At 29.8% G+C, this 21,777-nt stretch overlaps 2 protein-coding genes across 3 annotated transcripts in view; one reads left to right on the top strand and one right to left on the bottom strand.

Moving 5' to 3' along the window:
• LOC124432713 (angiopoietin-2) overlaps positions 1 to 21,777 on the bottom strand; it is a 38,733-nt gene that overhangs the window by 12,338 nt on the left and 4,618 nt on the right. The gene's annotated exons all lie outside the window — the stretch shown is intronic.
• The window catches only part of LOC124432714, a 20,998-nt gene continuing 20,434 nt past the window's right edge, over positions 21,214 to 21,777 (top strand). Inside the window, exon 1 of the mRNA XM_046981819.1 lies at positions 21,214 to 21,235. The gene's annotated coding sequence lies outside the window, so the exon portion shown is untranslated. The remainder of the gene's footprint in view (positions 21,236 to 21,777) is intronic.

Genomic DNA, 21,777 nt, shown 5'->3' with positions numbered 1-21,777 from the left:
AATGTCTACTATTATTATGTGTTAATGCTATTCAATGTGTTTATTTTTAAAGTCGCATTTTTCTTTTTCTTTTTTTTTTTTATTTGTTTTTTCATGCAAAAATTATTACATTTTTTTTTTTCTAAAATTAGAACTATTTTAATTTTAATTACTTTTCTTTTTTGTTACTAATATTGCCTCTCTCTCTCTCTTTTCATGCATTTCGAAAGTTCGTATTATTTTTGTATTTAGTGGGCTTCATCTCTCTCGACCGAGGACGATTATTTTGAATAGGAAATCGTGTTCAACGACTCAGATTACTTTCTCAGATGTCTCTTTCGTTTCGGCACGGTACCGACATGGTTAATCGATGGAATGAATAGCGATTAGTGTCACGGGCTCAATGACCTCTGAAAAGAGGATGAGAAAAAGAAAGAGAGAAAGAGAGAAAGAGAGAAAGAGAGAAAGAAAGAAAGAAAGAAAGAAAGAAAGAAAGGAAGATTCGTCCTGGAAAAGATGAGAAAAGGAAGAAAGTTAGGTGAATGTTATTCGAAGATTAATATATCCTAAGGGTATATAACTCTCCTTATTGACCTTTCATTATCTGTTCTTCTCACTTTACGAATAAGTTATCGTTATTATTGATTTTAGAAACTAACTTCTCAATCAGTTAGAATAATAACCATTGTTCGATAAACATATAATATGTAATTGTGCAATTTGAATTTATTATGTGCTATTGTGTTTATGGAAAATGTCAAAAGTCGTATGGTTAAATTTTAACATAATACGAAAATGATGGATATTATTAAATTGTGCAAAAAGTTTTTGCCATTTTTTCGTTTGTATTATGTATATAACACATACACACACACACAAACACATGTATATTATATATATATATATATATATATATATATATATATATATCAAAACTAAAAATATAATAATATAATAATATAATAATAAATATAATAAGGATATTAAAAACGTATTAGTTTTGTACGTAGAGATATTGGACGAAATAATTATATATAAAAATTTATATAAATTGATCAGATTTTTATAAATTTTTATTTCATATATTTATCATTCCCTTTCAATATTATTTATCATTGAAGGATGAATACAAGAATTGATAAAAATGTTGAGAATGATCAATGAAATATTTAACTTAAAGAAATTCAATTGTTTTTTTCTTTTTTTTTTTTTTTGTGAAAGTGAGTATAATATCGTAATAATGATATTTACTTTTAAATCATTTTATCTACGAGCAATCTAACTTGAAATCAAGCGAAGCATTAATGAGAGTCTCTTTCTCTTCCTACGAACGGATCACATGGAATTAAAGTTATCTAACTCAAGAATTTATATACAAATTTATCTATCTATCTAGCTATATATATATATATATATATATATATATATATATATATATATATATATATAGTATGTATGAAAACCTAAATACCTATACATGTGTTACGAGTTGAAAAGTATTAAACCGTAGTAGGAATTTAACGAACGGAAAGTGGGATAAATTATCCCAAGCATTATCGCTTATTATCCTTATAAACGGTGCAAAACGTAGAGAGAAAGAGAGAGAGAGAGAGAGAGAGAGAGAGAGAGAAAGAGAGAGAGAGATAGTTGAACAAAGTGAACGAACGATCGTAGCTCGAGATATTCGTATCGCGCCAAATAGAAGTATTTAATTCGTGCAATCACTTCGTGCAATGTATTTTTCTTTTTTCTTTTTTTTCTCTTTTTTCTACTCCTTTCTTTTTCCCTTTTGTTTTTATTTTTATCTTCTTTTGTTTTTCTTCGTTTCGTTCTCTTTTCCTTTTCTTTTTTTCTTTTCCAAACGTAGATCCTCTCATTGCTCTTGCTCAACGTAACGAGCGCATTTCAATCTTTTTATTTATCTATCTATCTATCTACATTTTTCGAGCAATTAAGACGGATTAGGAAGATAAATGGTATATGAAAACAACTATACAAATGTTTCTCTATATATCCGTCTTTCTCTCTCTCTCTCTCTCTCTCTCTCTCTCTTTATGTGTATGTATGTATGTGCGTATCTAATAACTCCTCGAAAGAATTCGTTGTAATTTCATAGTACGCTTTTCGAAAGTTATCGATGATAAAAGAAAATAAACCGATTGAATGATTAGCTGAATGAATTCGACTTTACAAACGATGAGTTTAGATACATAATCCATTAATTCGAACACTCGCGGAACGATTAATTTTCCTTTAAACGTGACGATGTTCGGAGTTTCTCGTACAAAATGAAAATTGATTTATCTTCATTCGTTCGTTTGTTTATTTTCAATTTTTTCATTCTTTCTTTTCTCTCTTTTTTTTTTTTTTTTTTATTTCTTTTCTTTTTTTTTCTTTTTTTTTTTTTATACAAAACGATGAAGAACAAGGCTCGACATGAATGACAAATAATTTTCTAGAAATATTCGATGATCATTTATAATCATATCTAAAAGTGCTTTACTTTTCAAATTATATGACTTCTAATGTCCGTTCATTTCCGAATAAAAAAGATTGATAGATAGATAGATAGATAGATAAAGAGAATGAGAATGAAAATGAGAATGAGAGAAAGAGAGAAAGAGAGAGAGAGAGAGAGAGAGAGAGAGAGAAGGTACCGATGGTTTGAGGACGAGAGAGAAAGAGAGAGAGAAAAAAAAACCGTTATACATATAGTAGTCATGCGTATGTTACGCGAAGGTTACGCACGCGTAGGAGATCGTTATATAATTTCATTCATAGGTACGTCCTCGGTAGAGGGCTAGGTCATTCATTCATCTTGACATTTTCTCTTTTAATGTCAGACGAACATGTACCATGATTCCATTCTTAAGCTTGATCCCGATCAATGAGAGTTCATTTATCTGTAAGACGTAAGAACGAACCAATATAGATGAAAAGAATGAATAATACATATAATAATATAATCAAAGTAATCTTTTGATTCGTTATAGAAACATTATAGATGTAGAAAAGAAAATTTAATCGAATAAGATCTGTGTAATATTTAATTGATATATAAAAAAAAAAACAAAAAAGAAAAAAAAAAAGAAAAAAAAAAGAAGTCAATTTCTATGTTTCATTCGAATAGAGAGTGAGAATTATTGCTTTATTATTTACATATATCGTGAAATTATCATATTATCGTTGATCACCGATAAACGATTTGATTCGAAAGGATTGTAGAATTGAAAAAAAAATAAAAAAATAAAAGAAAAAGTAAAAGAAGGAAACAAATTAATTCGAACGGAACTCTATATATAGTAGATTTTAAAAAGTCATTTTAACATATTTATAATATAAACGATTTAAATTTGCGGAAGTTTCAATGTCGTTTTATTTATTTTATTTACATTTTGTAATTATCATGTTTATTGATCATGAAAAAATATTTTGATACATGAGAATTAGTAAAAATGGAAAGAATATCTCCGATGGAATTTGATAATTAATTGAATCTCTTAATGAATAATCTATGAAAACAATTTTGTTTATAGGGAATAAATATTTCGTTTTCTTTTTTATTTATTTAATTTATTTTATCATTTATATTTGTAATTATCATATTTATCGAATGCGAAAAGCAGTTCGATTTAGGACAGGTATAAAAATAAAAAGAAATTTAATATTTAGAATTGGATATTAACAAATGATTTATAATGATGATTCAAAGAAGGGGAATCATTTATAATGATGATTCACTTTATAGGGGAATGAATTTCTTTTGTTTTCGTTCGTTTCTTTTTTTTTCTTTTTTTTTTTTTAATTTATTTTTTTGATCTTTTGTTGTAGATATTATTGATCGGAATTATCATACTTATTATGTATATGTTTTATATATTGAAAAAAAAAAAAAATAATTGTAAAAACAGAAAAGAATTCGTATAGATTTTGATACTTAACGGATTATATAAACAAATAATTTATATAAATATAATTTATAGATAAGAAGACATTTAAAGATAAAATTTATTTAAATTCAATTTATTTGATTTTCTTTTAAACGTTCATTTATAATTGAACATATAATTATTTCAAATGAAATGTTCATTTATAATTGAAATTTTATCATACTTGTTGCGTATACGGTATATCCGTATGTATGAAAAAGAAAAGAAAAAAAGAAAAATAAATAAATAAATAAAAAAGAATAGAAATAAAAAAAAAAAAAAAAAGAATTTCGAAAAGAAAAGAAGAGATTAATGTATTTAAATATTAATTTTATATAAATGAAAAGAGAGACGAAGAAATTAATATATTAAATGTATTTAATAATTGATCGTCTCTCGTATGGACCATTTTTAAAACCGAGTTTCCAGTCTCATCGAGATTCATATGCATGGGGTTATCGAAAGTAGTGAAAGCTGAGGAGAATCGATTCCTCTCCATAGTTTGCATCCTCATATGACACGTTCCTAACAATAAGTGTAAACATAATATGATTAATTTATGGTAATTTGAATGCTCGGAAGTATCTCAAGCGTAACAAAAGCAGTGTTTCACGCCTATGAAAGAAACGCCAGGCGGAGAAAGGATCATTGTTTCCGTGATTACGAATTTTCATTTTATCTACGATCTCTCTTTATTTTCTAATGTTACTCGAAAGTAGAAGGTGTTAACGAACGTTGCCTCGTATCGATATTGATGTACATAACTATATATATATATATATATGTATATATACATGTAATGTATGTATGTACATTCGTAAAATTTTATTACCGTCTCTTTTTATTTTATTTTCTCTCTTTCTCTTCACTCACTCTCTCTCTCTCTCTCTCTCTCTCTCTCCTTCTCTCTTAATACATTCATATATTTGATAATATCATAACGAGCACAATTTACATATTTTTTTTTTCTTCTGTTTTTTTTGTAAATAAACAATGAAATGAAACGAAATTAAATGAACAATCGCCTTCTCGTTAAACCTTATTTCAATGTATAGTATCGTATTAATATCGTTTCTAAAATCTTCATCCATATCTAATAAGGTGATTTATAATTTTGATAGTTAAAAAAAAAAAAATCATCCGTTATACGGTTACGAAGATGAGCGATAAAAATTTTTTGCTCCGTTCGTATATTTAAGATGTACATGTGTCTGTTTGTGTGTATGTGCGAGTATATATGCACGTTTGACATCTTTGTAGGAAAGAGAATAGCTCCTTCGTCTTGTAACTTTTATAAGTAAAACTTATTTCTTTCTTTCTTCCTTTTTTTTTTTTTTTTTTAATTTTTTTTTCTTTTTCTTTTTTCATCTTTTTTTATTCTTCCTTTTTTTTTTCCCCCGAGATCCTTCGAGATTACTTTTTACAAGATTCACACACCTAATTAGGTAACGAGTGTATGGTTCCGGAGATGAGTAGGCATGCTTTATACATGATTTATGTAAATAACGATAAGAAAAAGAAAGACAGAGAGAGTGAGAGAAAGAGAGAGAAAGAGAGAGAGAGAGTGAGAGAGTGAGAGAGAGAGAGAGAGAGAGAGAGAGAGAGAGAGAGAGAGAGAGAGAGAGAGTGTAAATGATGAACAGAGATGATGAGTCAGAAGCAAGTTGGAAAAAAAGAAATACAGAAAAGAGAAAGAATGCAAATTAAGAGACATTATGCATATACAATTTCGTGAATTTCATATACATGGAACTTCTCCATGAGTGGCGCCATGCTTGAATATAATGATCAAGATCTCTCTCTCTCTCTCTCTCTCTCTCTCTCACTTTATAGAAAATATCGTCGAAACAATTTGTAAAATTTACAGTTGCTTGGTGATCTCTCTTCACTGAATTTCCACTGGTTGTCGTTATGTACTCAAAAGAAAAGGAGAATTGACGGGCTTGTGGTATCGTTAAATTTGCGCAATCGATTTTTGTAGGAGGTTTTGCTCGTACTATACATACATACATAAACACATACATACATATATACATACATATATACATATAAACATATATATGTATATATAATAAGTCTGCAATTATCCTGTTCCTTTTCACTTCAACGACTACGACGAAGACGAAGACGAAGACGAAGATGAAGACGAAGACGAAGATGAAGACGAAGATGAAGATGAAAATGAAGATGAAGATGATGACCACGACAACGATGGCGAAGGCCGACACGCAACGCCATTACGAGATGATCGGCTCGCGTTGCAGCCGCTCGTTACGAGATCGAATTGGTATACTTTGCCGAAATTTTGCCCTCAGGGCTAAACGAGACTGCTTCAGCCTCTCCAAATTGCAAGATTTCGCGTTTCCCTTTCGGTTCTACCAACGGTACGTCTTTATATGCATACGTACATATCTCTGTATATATGTAATATAACTGTACTGACTATTATTTGTTATTTTTCGAATTTTGTACTTAATCATGATCTATTTTGAATATATATATATATATATATATACATATAATTATAATTATTTAATATGTTGATGGAATATATTTATGGGAAAAAAATTATAAAAAATGAAATAATTATAAATAATTATTTCATTTTTTTTTTTCGTTTTGTCAAACTGATCTATTCCTAATGAAAGAGACTTTTATATTTCATTAATATCATTGGTGAGAAATTATAGAGAATTTTGTCGTTTATTATGGCAATGGAATATTTTTTATGGAAAATAATTATTTCAATTTTTTTCTTTTCATTTCGTCGAATTGATTTCTTTCTCTGATTTAGATCTGATATAATATGTATATGTATAAAGATGAATATATATATATACATATATATATATATATCAGTAATGGAAAATATTATTACATGTTATAATCATTTAATACGATAATATTATATATTAAATGAAATATATAATATATATCGATAAAAAATAATTATTTTCATTTATATTTTATTTTTAATTTATTTATTTATCTTATTAAATATCAAATTCATTTGAACGTTATTGGTATAATATGCGTATAGAAAATGTAAATATTCATATCTATTAATTTTATTTTTATTAACGTTTACTTTTTTTTTTTTTAAATATTGTCGAAAATGATTCAATCACTATAGTACAATTAGCTCTTACGTTAGAGTAGGTATTGCATCGTAATCACTACATTCACTTTCTTCTTTGATCCTGTTGATCTTCTCTCAACGTCGAAGGTACCAATTAAATTATTCGTCGATAGATAGGAGAAAATAACGTCGTGGGTGAATTATCGAACGTATCCCTAACTACGATTACGTAGTTACTTAATCGAATGGTACAATATCTATGCATAATATCAAATGAATAGGGTGAAAAAATTTCAAATGAACGTTCGATCTGTGATACATTCGTTTATCTACAATTATGAGAGGACATTTAAATGAAAATAAAATGGACGAGATTAAATGTCTAATAAAAAGAAAAAAAAAAAAAAAAAAAAAGAAAAGAAAAGAGAAAAAATAAGAAACCAAGTACGTTTAATAAAATTTTACAATGAAATTATAAAAAATATATTCTCTTTTCTATTTTCAACCGATACAATTCGAATTTATTTATTGAAAAAATTTATAAAAATGATCTATTAATTCGTTCGTTAACTGATCATCATTATTTAGATATTTATATATGTATATATCTAAGAGTAATAATGGATTAATATTATCAATTCAAAAAAGATGTACAAATTTAAGAACTAATTCGATGTTAGAAATTGAAATGATTGTGATATAAGTAAATATATAGTATATATATATATATATGTATATATCGTGTCGTAAGTGACATTTGAGGTAAGTGATTCGACACGATCGGTGACAGTAGTGGTATATCGACGTGACGCGTATTTACGCTTCTTAACTGTGATTTATTGCAACCTTTCGTAGAGAGGAATCGTATGGTTCATTCGTAGAAAGGTACGAACGATCGATGCTCGAGCATTATTCGACGAACGTGTTAATGCTCCGCTTTCGATTCGAAAATGTTTCACGCAACTTAGATACTTTATCGTTCTAATACCATTTATATTTGTTCGTGTATATGCACGTATGCGTATACATATAGATACGTGTGCACGCATGTATATGTGTGCGTGTAAGTATTAATAGTACGCACGTTCGTGTATGTGTATGTATGTGTGTGTGTATATATATATATATATATAAGTGTTAGTTGCTCACGCTCGCGCGAGTTTGAAAAATGGAAATTCTCTTGGGCGAAAGGAAGCTCGAAAAAAATATCGCTCAAAGACCGGTTCTCGATCCAGGTCTCCCTCTCTTTGATCACTCCGGCCATTCGTTCACTGAGTTCGTTGAGCCTTATGCGAGTCCGTTGAGATCACCGAGAGAGTATATCGATGCCCGAAGATTAGAGAGAAAGAGAGGGGGAGAGAGAGAGAGAGAGAGAGAGAGAGAGAGAGACTTAATCGCAAATCGTTGATTTGACCCCCTCCTGATAAGAGAGAAAGAGAGAGAGAGGTATGGTGGCATGAACAATCCCAAATTGTAATATCTCTTTAACTATTTATAAGAATGAGATCAATCTTCTATTAGATTAAGCTAATATACAAAGGGATATTTATTATTATTTTTATTATTATTATTATTATTATTATTATTATTATTATTATTATTGTTATTATTATTATTACTTTAATATATTTTATATTATCTTTCTTTCTTTCACTTCTTAAAATAGAAATGTTAATATTTCTAGAGTAAGATCGATCTTCTATTAGATCAAGTTAATATACAAAAAGATAACTCTTACGATTCTTATAATAGTAATGATGATAGTAATGATAGTAATAAAAAGAGATAATAAAGAATATTTTAAAGTAATAATAATAGTAATTATTATTATTATTATTATTATTATTATTATTATTATTATTATTATTATTATTATTATTATATTACCTCACCTTCTTTCTTTCTTCCATTTCTTAAAATAAAAATTGTTACTATCTCTAGAATGAGATCGATCTTACAATTAGATTAGCATACAAGGGTATTATGTTTATTATCATTCGTTAGAAAAAAAAAAAAAAAAAAAAAATAAGTATATAAATATCTTCGGATTAAGGTCAATTTGAAATTAAATTGTTTTCTTTTTTTTTTTCTTTTTCTCTTTTTCTTTTTTTTCTTATTTAGAACGAATAAATATAAAAATATCCTTATAACTATATAATGTTAATATATCAAGGTGAAACTCGATCTTTATTATCATTCTTACTATTATTATCTAGTGTTAGTATTAGGTATTATGTTGGATATATAGTGTATTTTGCATTTAAAATTTAAATGACCCTCTCAAGCGTCACGCCATTCTATTTAGGTTTCTAAAAGTATCGCGAACGAGATATATACATATACATATATAATGTGTATATAGAAGAGGGGAGAGAAAGAGAGAGAGAGAAAGAGAGAGAGAGAGAGAGAGAGAGAGAGATTTCCATAATCAAGGCTATTCTTGAACTTGAATTATTTCTATTACATAAAATCTCACGTACTAAAAGCTTAAATCATCAACGATGGAAATAAACGTGTCGATCATTAATCGTCAATTAACTAAATTAAATCTCAAGGAAAGTTGTCGCGTGTTGTGTTGTTTCCTGTCATGGGTTGTATCAGTAGTTACGCGTTCTACCGACTTTCTAACGTTGAAAATAATGATGATAGCTAGCGTACTAGTATCTACCTTCATTCGTTGCGGTGCAAGAAGCGCATTCAAAGTCACGACGCTTCGTAGTAGTAAAGTAACAACGTTTGCAAATAATTTCACCCGGTGGGATTATGCAAAGCGTGTCGTTAGTTCTTCGATTCGCATTCTTTTTCTTCGTTCGTGTTTCTTTTCTCTTTCTCTCTCTCTCTCTCTCTCTCTCTCTCTTTCTCTCTCTCTCTCTCTATATATATATATATATATCTTGTTGAATATTACTTCAAAAAATTTCCACTATTATTTGCCTGAGCGTGTAAGTAAATAATTTAGATATTTGGCAATATCAATTGTTCCATACGTTTAACTCTCTTTCATATATTATTATCATTTATGATGTAATACGATAGATTATTTATTAGATACATTTTCTTCTCTTCTTTTTTCTTTTTGTCTCTCTCTCTCTCTCTCTCCTCTTTTTTTTTTCTTTTTTGTTAGATAATAACGAGATAAATATATCAACACCATCTCTCGTATCTCCTTTAATTAAAAACTCATTATTACGTATGTCCTTTTCTAAAGTCACGAAGCCCATGAAGTTATCGTAAATCAAATAATGCAATAGTCGAGTGTGTTAAAATATATCGTAAAGTACATTACCAGTATTACGATTCGTTGGGGAAGGTAAGCACACATACCTTTTTCAGCGTGCAAAAACTTCTACCTTCCATATTTAAATGGACACGGCACACATATGTAGCACGTCCGTTTCCCCATTTTAAAATTCTTTCGGAAATTCTTCGTAGACGTTTATGCAATCGTATTGTTCAACTCACATTGTTTACTATTTTTCTTGTTCCTTTTCCTCTCTCTCTCTCTTTTTTTTTTTGTTCTTTTTTTTTTTTTTAATCATCAACCTGTCAACCGCCTTTCAACTGGATTTTCACGATTCCGCCACTTTTTCATCCAATGAAATTGTCGTCTATTTATCCAACTAATTATCTAACATAATTTATCGTGTGATTTAGGGAAAGTGAGAGAGAAGAGAGAGAGAGAGAGAGAGAGAGAGAGAGAGAGAGAGAGAGAGAAAGAAGGAGATATAAACACACACACACACACACACACACACACACACACATATATGTATATATATATACATATTAATTCATGCGATAAATTAATCAAGCGTATCGCGGCCAAGAGAGTTCGTTGTTCGGTTCGGTCGATTTGTCGTACGAGAAAATATATATATATATATATATATATATATATATATATCTTTAGAACATTCCATATCGAGAACGCTTTAAGTGTTATTAAAACACATAAATTATAATTTGTCCAAAGCAACAAAGTTCGATCTCGTAATAATTTTCAATTCGTTAGAAAAAGTAATAAGAGATTATATTGTTCAAGATTCGCAAGAAGTTTGTAGCCAGATTTTATCGCCTATTGGGAAATCTCAACGTCGTCGTTCGTTTTTGGTCGACACGAAAAATTACGCTTGGTCCATTGTAAATTATGTAAGGATTATGAGCGAACGTAATTTCATTTTACACTACGTCGATCCGATCGTCAATAGTTTGTTTTTCTTTTTTTTTTATTTCTTTTTTTTTTTTCTTTCTTTCTTTCTCTCTCTTTTTTTTTCTTTTTTTTCTTTTTTTTTTTTTTTTTTTTTTTTTTTTCGTAAGAAAGCTATTACGAAAGTTTTGCGTCGGCGTTTGATCTACATCGACGTGTTATATTACGTTCGTTTAAATTGTTTTCTCGAAAGGAATAATTTTTCTTCCGTATCTTTTCTTCTTTTTGTTTTTTTTTTTTTTTTTTTTTATTTTCGTCAATTATAAATTAGCTTAAAATATCTTTCGTAAACATTTCATCTAACGAAAGATCTAAATAAGATTTTAAGATCTAAAAAGAAAGATCGTTAATATATATATATATATATATATATATATATATATATATATATATATATATATATATAAAGAAAAAAAAAAAAAAAAAAAAAATCTTTCTATTAGAATCTCTTTTAAATGAAATGTTTAGAAGAACGTAATGTAAGTCAGAAGATCATTACAATTAAACGAACGTCCATTTATCCTCTATAATTATAAACACGAGTTCTCGTTTTGTTTTCAATCCTTTTGTGTTTCGATTCGATGAATATTTCGCGAGATCGATTTTATAATAATTCCGATTAGCTTTTTGATCGAGTATCACACGAATGCCAACGTGAATTAGCCGAACGCGACGTATATTATCTCTGTCGCGTCTATCGCGACATAGAAAGAGGAAGGAAACCATTATCGAGTGAAAATATTAGAAAACGCTTTCCTTTGCGGTCGTAATACGTTCAGAGCGTGCGATCGGTGGCCGGTTTGCTATTGATCCTCGTCATGCACGTGATATCGAGTTGCGATCCATCGATCGATTGATTTATCGATCGACGAATCGAAATATGTGGCTCTTTTTTTTTCATTCTTTTTTCTTTTTTTTTTCTTAGATATCCCACGTAAGAAATACCAATTTTCGTTGAGAAAGTGAATTCTAAAAAAATTTCAACGAGTTATATATCGTTAAATAATAAAAAAAAAAATAATGTATATATATATATATATATATATATATAATAAAAAATAAAAGCGTACGAACAAATAACACTTTAATAAATTATAAAAATGAAAGAAAAATAGAGAGAGAGAGAGAGAGAGAGAGAGAGAGAGAGAGAGAGAGAGAGAGAAAAGAAGAAGGGAAATGAATGTGTAAAATATCTCTAATGATTATCTAACTTCGATCACTTAAATATTTGTCTTTATATTTGATCGATATAGCGTTTCCAAATGGGCATCGCGCGTTAACCATCGGTATTTACTCTTACACTTTATATGATCGATCGATCGATCGCAAAGGAATCCGTATAATTGCTAATTCAGGCATAGGCATGCATTTCAATCAGATCGACAAACGAAAGAAAAGGATTGGACCAAAATGTTAAACTCGATTTATTCGGATAAAACGGCTTTAGCCACGAATTAGATTAGATTCCTTCTTTTTAAAGTAAACTAGCGCACGTCTATGTCCGTGTTATTCTACATGATCTACATGAGAAATATTTTCCCACCTTCTCTCTTATCCATGTATTTAAACGCTCACGAAAATATTTCAACTATGACGATTAGGAATGTAACAGACGAAGTGTACAGGGTATGGCAAAAGTTCTTACTCGTGATATTTGAAAATTAATTATCTAAATTTTTTCGTGACTTTTGGACTAATTCTTTTTTTCTTTTTCTTCTTTCTTTTTTTCTTTTTTCCTTTTTAAATTCAAATCGTAATACCATAAAACTTAAGGACTTTTAATTCAATTAGGAACTTTTGATCCATTCTGATAGATACATTCTAATTTTCTTTCTTTCCCTTTCTTTCTCTCTTTGGACTATTTCAATTCGATAGTTAAAGTAGTTTTAGTTCAGATATCATCGTCATCTCGGGACGGTCCATTTTGCTACGATAAAAAATGAACTTTGCTTTCGAAAGCGAAATGAATGAGGACGATTCACGATAACTTGTAGGTTTCTACGCAAAACCAGTCTTTTACTCGATGGGTATAAACCGCGACTCCGGGTACAGCGCTTTCACCTTTTTCAAACTCAAAATTAGCTCGATGGATATAATATGTATTTTCTATAAATGAAATGTGTCGTTTCCGTAAAATTTTACGGATGTTAAATCGTTCGATTTTTATTAATATACCTTATTAAACTAAGTAATAAATCGACGATACAAGTAATATCTCGTCATATAATTTTTTTTCCTTTCATTCTTTCCTTTTTTTTTTTTCTTTTCTTTTTTTTTTCTTTTCTCACACACACATCACACAACAGTGCGTACGTTTTATTTTTAGTATTTACGAGGAACGTTAATTTCGGACGATCGCAAAAAAAAAGTTCAAATACGGAGAAGGAAATATGGATGGGGGAAAAAAAAAGAAAAGGAAAAAGAAAACAAGAAAAAAAGAAAAAAAAGAAAAAAGATAAGTCATTAACGGGACACATTCCCTTTGATTCGCCATATGATTTATGCGAGTAAATCGAAAGACGTATCGTCCTGGATACGTCGTTAGATGGGAATTCGTTATAAACGAAGTATAAAACAATGAGAGAAACCTATTAAGGTCAACCTCGATACAATTAATTCTTCATTTGTATTTATCATTAATTTTGACGTTAAACTTGAATGAGGATTTTAAAGGGGGGAGTAAGAGGAGTAAGAGAAAAAATGCAAAAAGAAATGCTGAAAGACAGACAAGTAGATAATAAATTTTCTCTTTGCGTGATTTATTATATTAAATTAATTCGAATCTATTGATATTACTATCATTATTATTATTATTATTATTATTATTATTATTATTATTATTATTCTTTTTTTGTTTGTATTTTTATTTATTAATTTTTTTTTATTATTATTATTATTGTTATTATTATGAGCGAAGGAAACGAAAATTGCATTGAGTTCTTACAAATCGAGGGCATACGCTCCTTTCTAACAGACTCTTATAAGCAACATGCGTTTGCTGTTACTGTTGCTGTTTCTGTTGGATGGTTATCGTCGAATCTTGCGTCAGAGATAAATAGCAATTACGTTGGTATCTCGTGTCAGGTTTCACATCTCACAATATGATTTGTATGAACGCATCGTTTTAAGTAAAGTTCATTCCTATTTAATGTTGTTCAACGAAATCGGAGATATTAATTTTCTCGAAAAATTTGAACATTTTTCTAATTTCCCGTCAACTTTTGGACTCTCTCTCTCTCTCTCTCTCTATCTCTATCACACACATACACACACACACACACACGTACGTACGTAGAAACGTACATACAAACCAATACGAAAACATCTACTATATATATATATATATAGAATTATATTATACTATATTATATTATAATTATATATAATTATATTATACTATATAAACGTGTAATTGTAATATAAATAAAACACATGGGATACATACATACATATATACATACATACCTACGCACACACACACACATATATATATATATACGCATACATACGTATGCGAATAATAAGATTTGTAGCCGATCAAAGTAAGCGGATCGACGTGACATGTGCCGTGTGTGGCGGCACATGCGAGGTCGTGCCTCGAAGAAATCGATGTAAAAAGCGAAGGGAGAAGGCGAACTCGAGGACGAAAGGGAAGTAGACACACACGAAGTCGTTTTGCGCGTTGCACCCGCGCGTGCACTTTCACCAATCGGGCACCTCACCGATATTCGTACATACATTCTCTCTGTATCATTTCTATTTGCCGTGTATCGCTCTCTCTCTCTCTCTCTCTCTCTCTCTCTCTCTCTCTCTTTCTCTTTCTCTTTACGAGGGCAAAGTACTGTTAACCGGTCGTTTAGAAGCTTTCGTACATATAATCGAATAATGCTGTTGTATAAGTAATGAAATTTTCAATGATTCTAATCTCTTCACGAAACATGACTTTTAATACTGTTGCCTCTTTAGATATACCGTTTTAAGAATACCGTACTGACTTTGGAAAAAAGGAAAAAAAAAAAGAAAAGAAAAAAAATAAAAGAAAGGAATAGAAATAGAAATAGAAAAAGGATAAATGATCGAGCGTGTCACGTAAGTCTTACGATATTATTTATCGAAGAACGAGAATGAATAAAGCATCGAATTCTTTTAGCATGTTGTATTACATATGTGTATATATGTATATCTATTTATATGTCCTTAACAAACGTCAAATAAAAAAAGGGAAATGAACCGCAACACACACCTTACATTTTGCGGTAATATCGTTTTATGTATCATTCTCGTATTACGTTCATGAATGCGACTGTATGTGTATATGTGTGTGTATGCGTGGTGTGCGCGCATTTGTGTATACATCCGCGCATATATAACGATTCTGAAGGTGATCTTTTTTATTTTCTTCTTGATTATAATCATTCCACATGTGGCAAATTTATAGAATTAACGATTATATATATCAAAGGTAGGTTAGAAATAAATGATAAAAAAAAAAAAAAATTAAAGAGAACGTGGGTATATAAAAAAGAATAATAAGTACGTTTAAGTATAACATTTCATTTCTGTTCGTTATTATTTCAATGAAACATTTTCATCGAACTCGTTCTTTATATCGTATCTTTTTAACGCGATAAGAAATTATTTACCTACTATTATAAATTCTCTATAAAAAGATGCGTGGGTTGACTGTTTGAACGTGTCGGTATTATATGTACATCGTTCACTTTTCCATATCTCTCTCTCTCTCTCTCGACCTATACTTTTTGCATGCATATATATATATATATATATATATATATATATATATATGTTTATATGTATGTATTATTTTATATGTATATATTATTTTATAATCGTTATATATATATGTATATATATTATACATTATAATCATTAATGTCCACATTGATTTTGTCCAAAGTGATTTAAATATCCCGGTTATTGTTAAATATATTAAATATCACGTGAGAAAGAGATTTGTGATAACGAGATGGTTCTTCTAAAAATCGACGAGTGGGAGGAAAAAATTCGAATTTGGTATAATCCGTTTTCAGGATCGTTCTTATAATATACGTAACGTTTGACGCATACACACGTATATATATATGACGCCTATATAGGGGACCGGATTGTCCGGAGGACAGGTTGCGATTATGTAAGAACCGCTTTTACGGCTCCTTGCGCTCTCCGGCAAGAGAACGAAAGTACTTGTGCGAACGTGATCTACGTGTTGGAGAAAGGGACGATTCACGGAATCGAGTACGATATATCGAGAGTCAATGTATATCTCCGCCAACACCGATCATCATCATCATCATCATCATCATCATCATTATCATTATCATCATCATCATCATCACCATCACCATCACCACCATAGTCTCCTCTTTTCTCGATCGTGTTCTTTTCTCTCTTCCTCCTCCTCCTACTCCTTTTCCTTTTCCTTTACCTCCTCCTTCACTTCTTCTTCTTCTTCTTCTTCTTCTTTTTCTTCTTCTTTTTCATTTTCTTGTGTCCTTCATATTTTTATAATTTATATAAGTCAATAAGAACGGGAAACGCCAATTTTTAATTCGATCGATCGGTTTGCTTTTATCGTCCCCTGATTATTATATGGCAATAAACAATCGCACATAGTATAATTTAAGGGGAGAATAAAAAGTACGAAAAACTTCCGAAGTTGTTTACTGTTTTAAGGATAAAAACTGTCATTGTCGTTTTGTGATCCAGTAAAGTCAAAGAATTATGTCATTACACAAAGCGAAATTATATTATACAGGTGATACGAAATCGAATTATCGCGCGAGAGAGAGAGAGAGAGAGAGAGAGAGAGAGAGAGAGAGAGAGAGAGAGTTAGAGAAAGAAAAAGAGAGAGAGAGAGAGAGAGAGAGAGAGATATCATTCGTGGGCGGCTTTTGTCGATTCGTAATGATCGATCGAAGTTGCTGTTTTTAAATGGGTCGCGTGGCTCGTATTATCTTTTTCTTATTTCTTATTTCTTATTTCTCTTTCTCTTTCTTTTTCATTTTAGTTTCATTCGTCGTATCGTAATCTTAATGTTAGTAAGACTTTAAACCAATGGATGAAGAAATTCGGAGATGAAAAGATCGAGACACGATGCTTCTGGCGATCGTCGATCTACAGAGTCCCTCGGCAAGGTAACGTTGAAATAGGGAGAACGTGTAATATGCATACACACACACACACACACACACACACACACACACACACACACACACACACACATGTATATATATATATATAGTGTATAATGTATACTTTGCAAAGGCTTCGAATCCGTCAGTCGATTACGATAGCCTTCGTCGATGTTGTATATACACTAATGTCGCCTTTCTCATTCGTTCTTCTTAAAGCTTGCTTTAAAAAGGATAAAAGCTGCCGCCGCATTGATACAATGACATCGAGTTCATTCTAGTTCATTAGAACGAGGTTGAATGAGATATTGAAATCAATTAATCTCATTCAGATATAATTATTATATCTATATCCTAGATTAAAAATATTGTAACTTTCTGATATAACGCACGATCAATTTCGTATTAATTATTTAACGAAGATCATGGAAAATTATTTATATTGTTGAATTAAATAACGAACATTTTTCATTTTTATCCCGAGCTTAGAAATTTCTACATTTAATCGAATTTCTAATTTTAATCTACTAACTCACACTCTCTCTCTCTCTCTCTCTCTCTCTCTCTCTCTCTCTCTCTCTCTCTCCTTTTAGAGATAGGCCGATCGTTTAGTGTCTAAGAAAAAAAAAATTAGTTAAATTGTGCTAATTATTTACTTTATATTTTACATTCGACATTAACGAGATTCATGGGACATGTTATATAACACTCTCGTCTAATGTATTTTTCTTTTCCTTTTTCCTTTTTCCTTTTTCTTTCTTTTTTTTTTTTTTTTGTTTTTCTTTTTCTGCGACCTTTGCCACATTGCTATATCAGATATTGACTTTTGACGCATCAAATGTCACAGCTTCTACATTTTTTTATGTCTTTTTTTTATCTCTCTAACTAACTGTTCATTTATCTGCCTGTCTGTCTGTCTTTATCTCTCTCTTTCTCTATATATCTATTTTCTCTATCTTTCTTTTTCTATCTCTTCTAATTCCTTTTAATAAGAAATCCAATTTGTGATTACGCATTGGTAGAATTAGATTGTAGGAGACTTATTATCGATAAATTTTACGTGATTGCACGTCGTTACGACTATGTCGATAAATTTTAAAGGTCGCACGAGAAAGTGGACGATGAAGGGGAAAACAAAAAAAAAAAAAAAAAAGTAAAAAACAAAAAGAGAAAAGAAAAAAGGAAAGAAGAAAAATTACTAAATCTAGTTACTCGCCATGTTATTTTAAGTGATACTCGAACTTTCCGTAATTCGTATCGCGTACGTATACATACGTATAACTGCCCATATCTTATAAGCTTTTTACGTTTCGATTCAAATATTACGAAGTAGGAAAACGTTGGCTTGCTCTTTCTTCCAATAAATTGGAAACTTATTTATTGATTTAATGATTTAACGAATCTCTTTCAATTTACATCGATTTGAACGTATCTAATTTTGCATACAATTTTCTAACCAAATGCAAACGAATGATAGAAATTAAAAGTGTAATAATAAAAGAAAGAAGAGAGGGGGAAGGGGGGGGGAAAGGAAAAAAATAAACGTTCGTAAGAAAATGAAATTAAAAAAAAAAAAAAAGAAAAAAGAAAAAAAAGAAAAAAAAAGAAGAGAGTTAAGTTTTTCGAAAGAAAGATCGTTCTTTTTTTCTTATGCAATTCTTTTTTTTTTTTTCTTCTCTAATTTCTTTTTTATTTTCTACTTTTCTTCTGGTTTTTTTTGTCTTTTTTTTTCTAATTTTTTCCTTTTTTCTTTAGGTCGTTAAAGCATTGGCTATCAAATTAATTTTGTTCAAAACAACGTATATCTCTCTAATAACGTTCATAACATTTTTTTTCCTTTTTTTATTCCTTTTTTTTCTTTTTTTTTTTTTTTTTTTTCTTTCTTTTCGTATACTTTTCACACTTTCGTCTTTATATAACTTTTTATATATTTAGAAAAGATATAAAAGAATTTATTGTCATAATTCTAGTTTAGAAAGTATACCCTCGAACTATTAAAACTAGAACAATGTATCCGGGCTCGTTTGAAAAAAAAATTGACGAATATTAAATCTCTTCTTTTACGATATAATAATTAACACGACAATAATTATAAATTAAAAATTATAAATATATTATATAAATATAATAATAGCCATCAGAGTGATAACAATTATTTTATATTAAAAACAAATAAATTAAAAATTTAATAATAATAATAATAATAATAATAATAATAATAATAATAATAATAATAATAATAATGATATAATTAATAAAGATAAATACAAAATTGATAGACTTGATTAAGATAAGTCATTTTTAGATCCTATTATACAAATTAAATGTTACAAAAGGGAATCTTTAAAGGGGTTAAGAAAGAACAGCATCAAAACAAAAGCAAAAAAAAAAAAAGAAAAGAAAATAAAAGAGAAAAACACGTTTGAAAGATAAAAAGACAGAAATTCAAAAATTGTTTAATTCGATCATAGATGGATGATCTATACTCGTACAGATTCAATGTACGAGTATTAACGAAGAATTGAAGTAAATCAAATGAACGAGAAGATTGAAAGAAAGAAAGAAAGGACAGAGAGACAGACAAACAGACAGACAGACTAAGATCTATCCTGTTTAGATCGATGGGGCGCGGTATGAAAAATTAATGTCATTGACATTTGGTGCGTGCCAAGTTACAACAGCAACGACGAGTTCGATACACGCGTGGCGCGCGCGTTAAACGTTTCATAATCGAAGGCACAGACCTCTGAGACCTACCATACAGTTATAGGCCATTTACATAACGAAAGGTACGGCTATCTCTTCCAGCCGATCGTTCCAGCCTTTCTTTCTATCTCTTTTGCTTCCTTGCTTTCTTTCTTTCTTTCTTTCTTTCTTTCTTTCTTTCTTTCTTTCTTACTCTTCCTTGCTCTTTTTCTTTCTTGCTTTCTTTCATGCACGATCGAGGCAAAGATGCAAGAGAGGAACTGGAAATAAATTATTGCGAGGCGTTCATTCTCCCTCTTCTCCTTCTTATTTCATCTCAACCGAATGAGTGAGTGAGTGAGTGAGTGAGTCTTTGGTTCGAGTCGAACATGATTTTGACAAATAAGGGCGAACTTGAATTATGACGTCCTTTTCAGTCACACTGTATCTCTTAAGTACGTCTCTTTAAATGTAGGTATATATATTTATGTAAGTAAGTGTATGTGTCTGTGTCTGTCTGTCCATCTGTCTGGCTGTCTGGCTGTCTGTCTGTCTGTCTGTCTCTCTCTCTCTCTCTCTGTGTATGTATGTATGTCTTCTTCTTTTATATAGGTGCAAAAAATAATTCTCATTGATTTCGTATCGATCGATATTGCATTTTTTTATATTACGTATTATTCATTTAACGAGACTTGTTTCGTTTTTATTTTCTTACCATTTTTTTTCTTTTTTCCTTTTTCTTTTTTTTTTTTTTTTCTTTAATTTTAAAATAATGAAAGAAGGATGTAAATATGGACGTTTCGTTAAAATATGTTCTTTTCGGTCATTTTAAGTAAATTTTTTTTTTTTTTAACCATATATACGTATCACATTTATATATCTGTTTCTCTCTTTTTCGTGCAGGTATCGATACTTTTTTTTTTCTTTTTATTACGTATTATTCATTTAATGAGATTTGAAAATTTTGAAACAGTACCGATAATGAAGAAAAAAGTGATACGAATGTTTCGTGGAAATCGACTTGATTATATTACCTGTGCCGAACTATAAAATACTATATATATGTATGTATGTATGTACCGTTACGTTACGTCTCAGAAGATAACGATTTTATTCCCACGACATCGAGTGGCAGTGACCACGCAGGCGTATGCGTGGAAAGGTAACACGGCCTCCTTAAAATCGAGTCCTCTCTTACATAATAGTAATTAAACGCTTATTATTTAATTCTCGTGTTACGAGATATCGAGAAGTCAATAAGATATTCTCGTAAAATCGAAACGTTACATTTACCGAGCTTGTTACACGTTTTATGAATATATATCTATACCTATTTAAATCGGCCCACATACGTATTATTTATATATATATATATATATATATATATATATATATATATATATATACATATATATATGTGTGTGTGTGTGTGTACTTATCTCATCTACACATAGGATTAGAAAAGTCTTGATAAAAAGAATAGATATAAAGAAAGATGGCGTTCCTGTTCGTAAAAGATATAAAACATGAAGTCAGAATATTTTGCAACCTGGCGACGTGGATAAATATATTTGTGTGTGTGTGTGTGTGTGTGTGTGTGTGTATGTATGTGTTCGTGCGTGTATGCGCGCACATACTCGTCTTGGATCGTGACGTTCGATCGAGGAATCTCGATCGATATATTGCATCCTCGTCGATCCTCGATCCTCTTCTTCACGATCCTCTCTTATGCTCGAACACTTGTTC

Source organism: Vespa crabro, chromosome 1 (genome assembly GCF_910589235.1).
Source record: "Vespa crabro chromosome 1, iyVesCrab1.2, whole genome shotgun sequence".
In the NCBI taxonomy this organism is placed as follows: Eukaryota; Metazoa; Arthropoda; class Insecta; order Hymenoptera; family Vespidae; genus Vespa; species Vespa crabro.
This window is presented reverse-complemented; position numbering and strand designations above follow the sequence as displayed.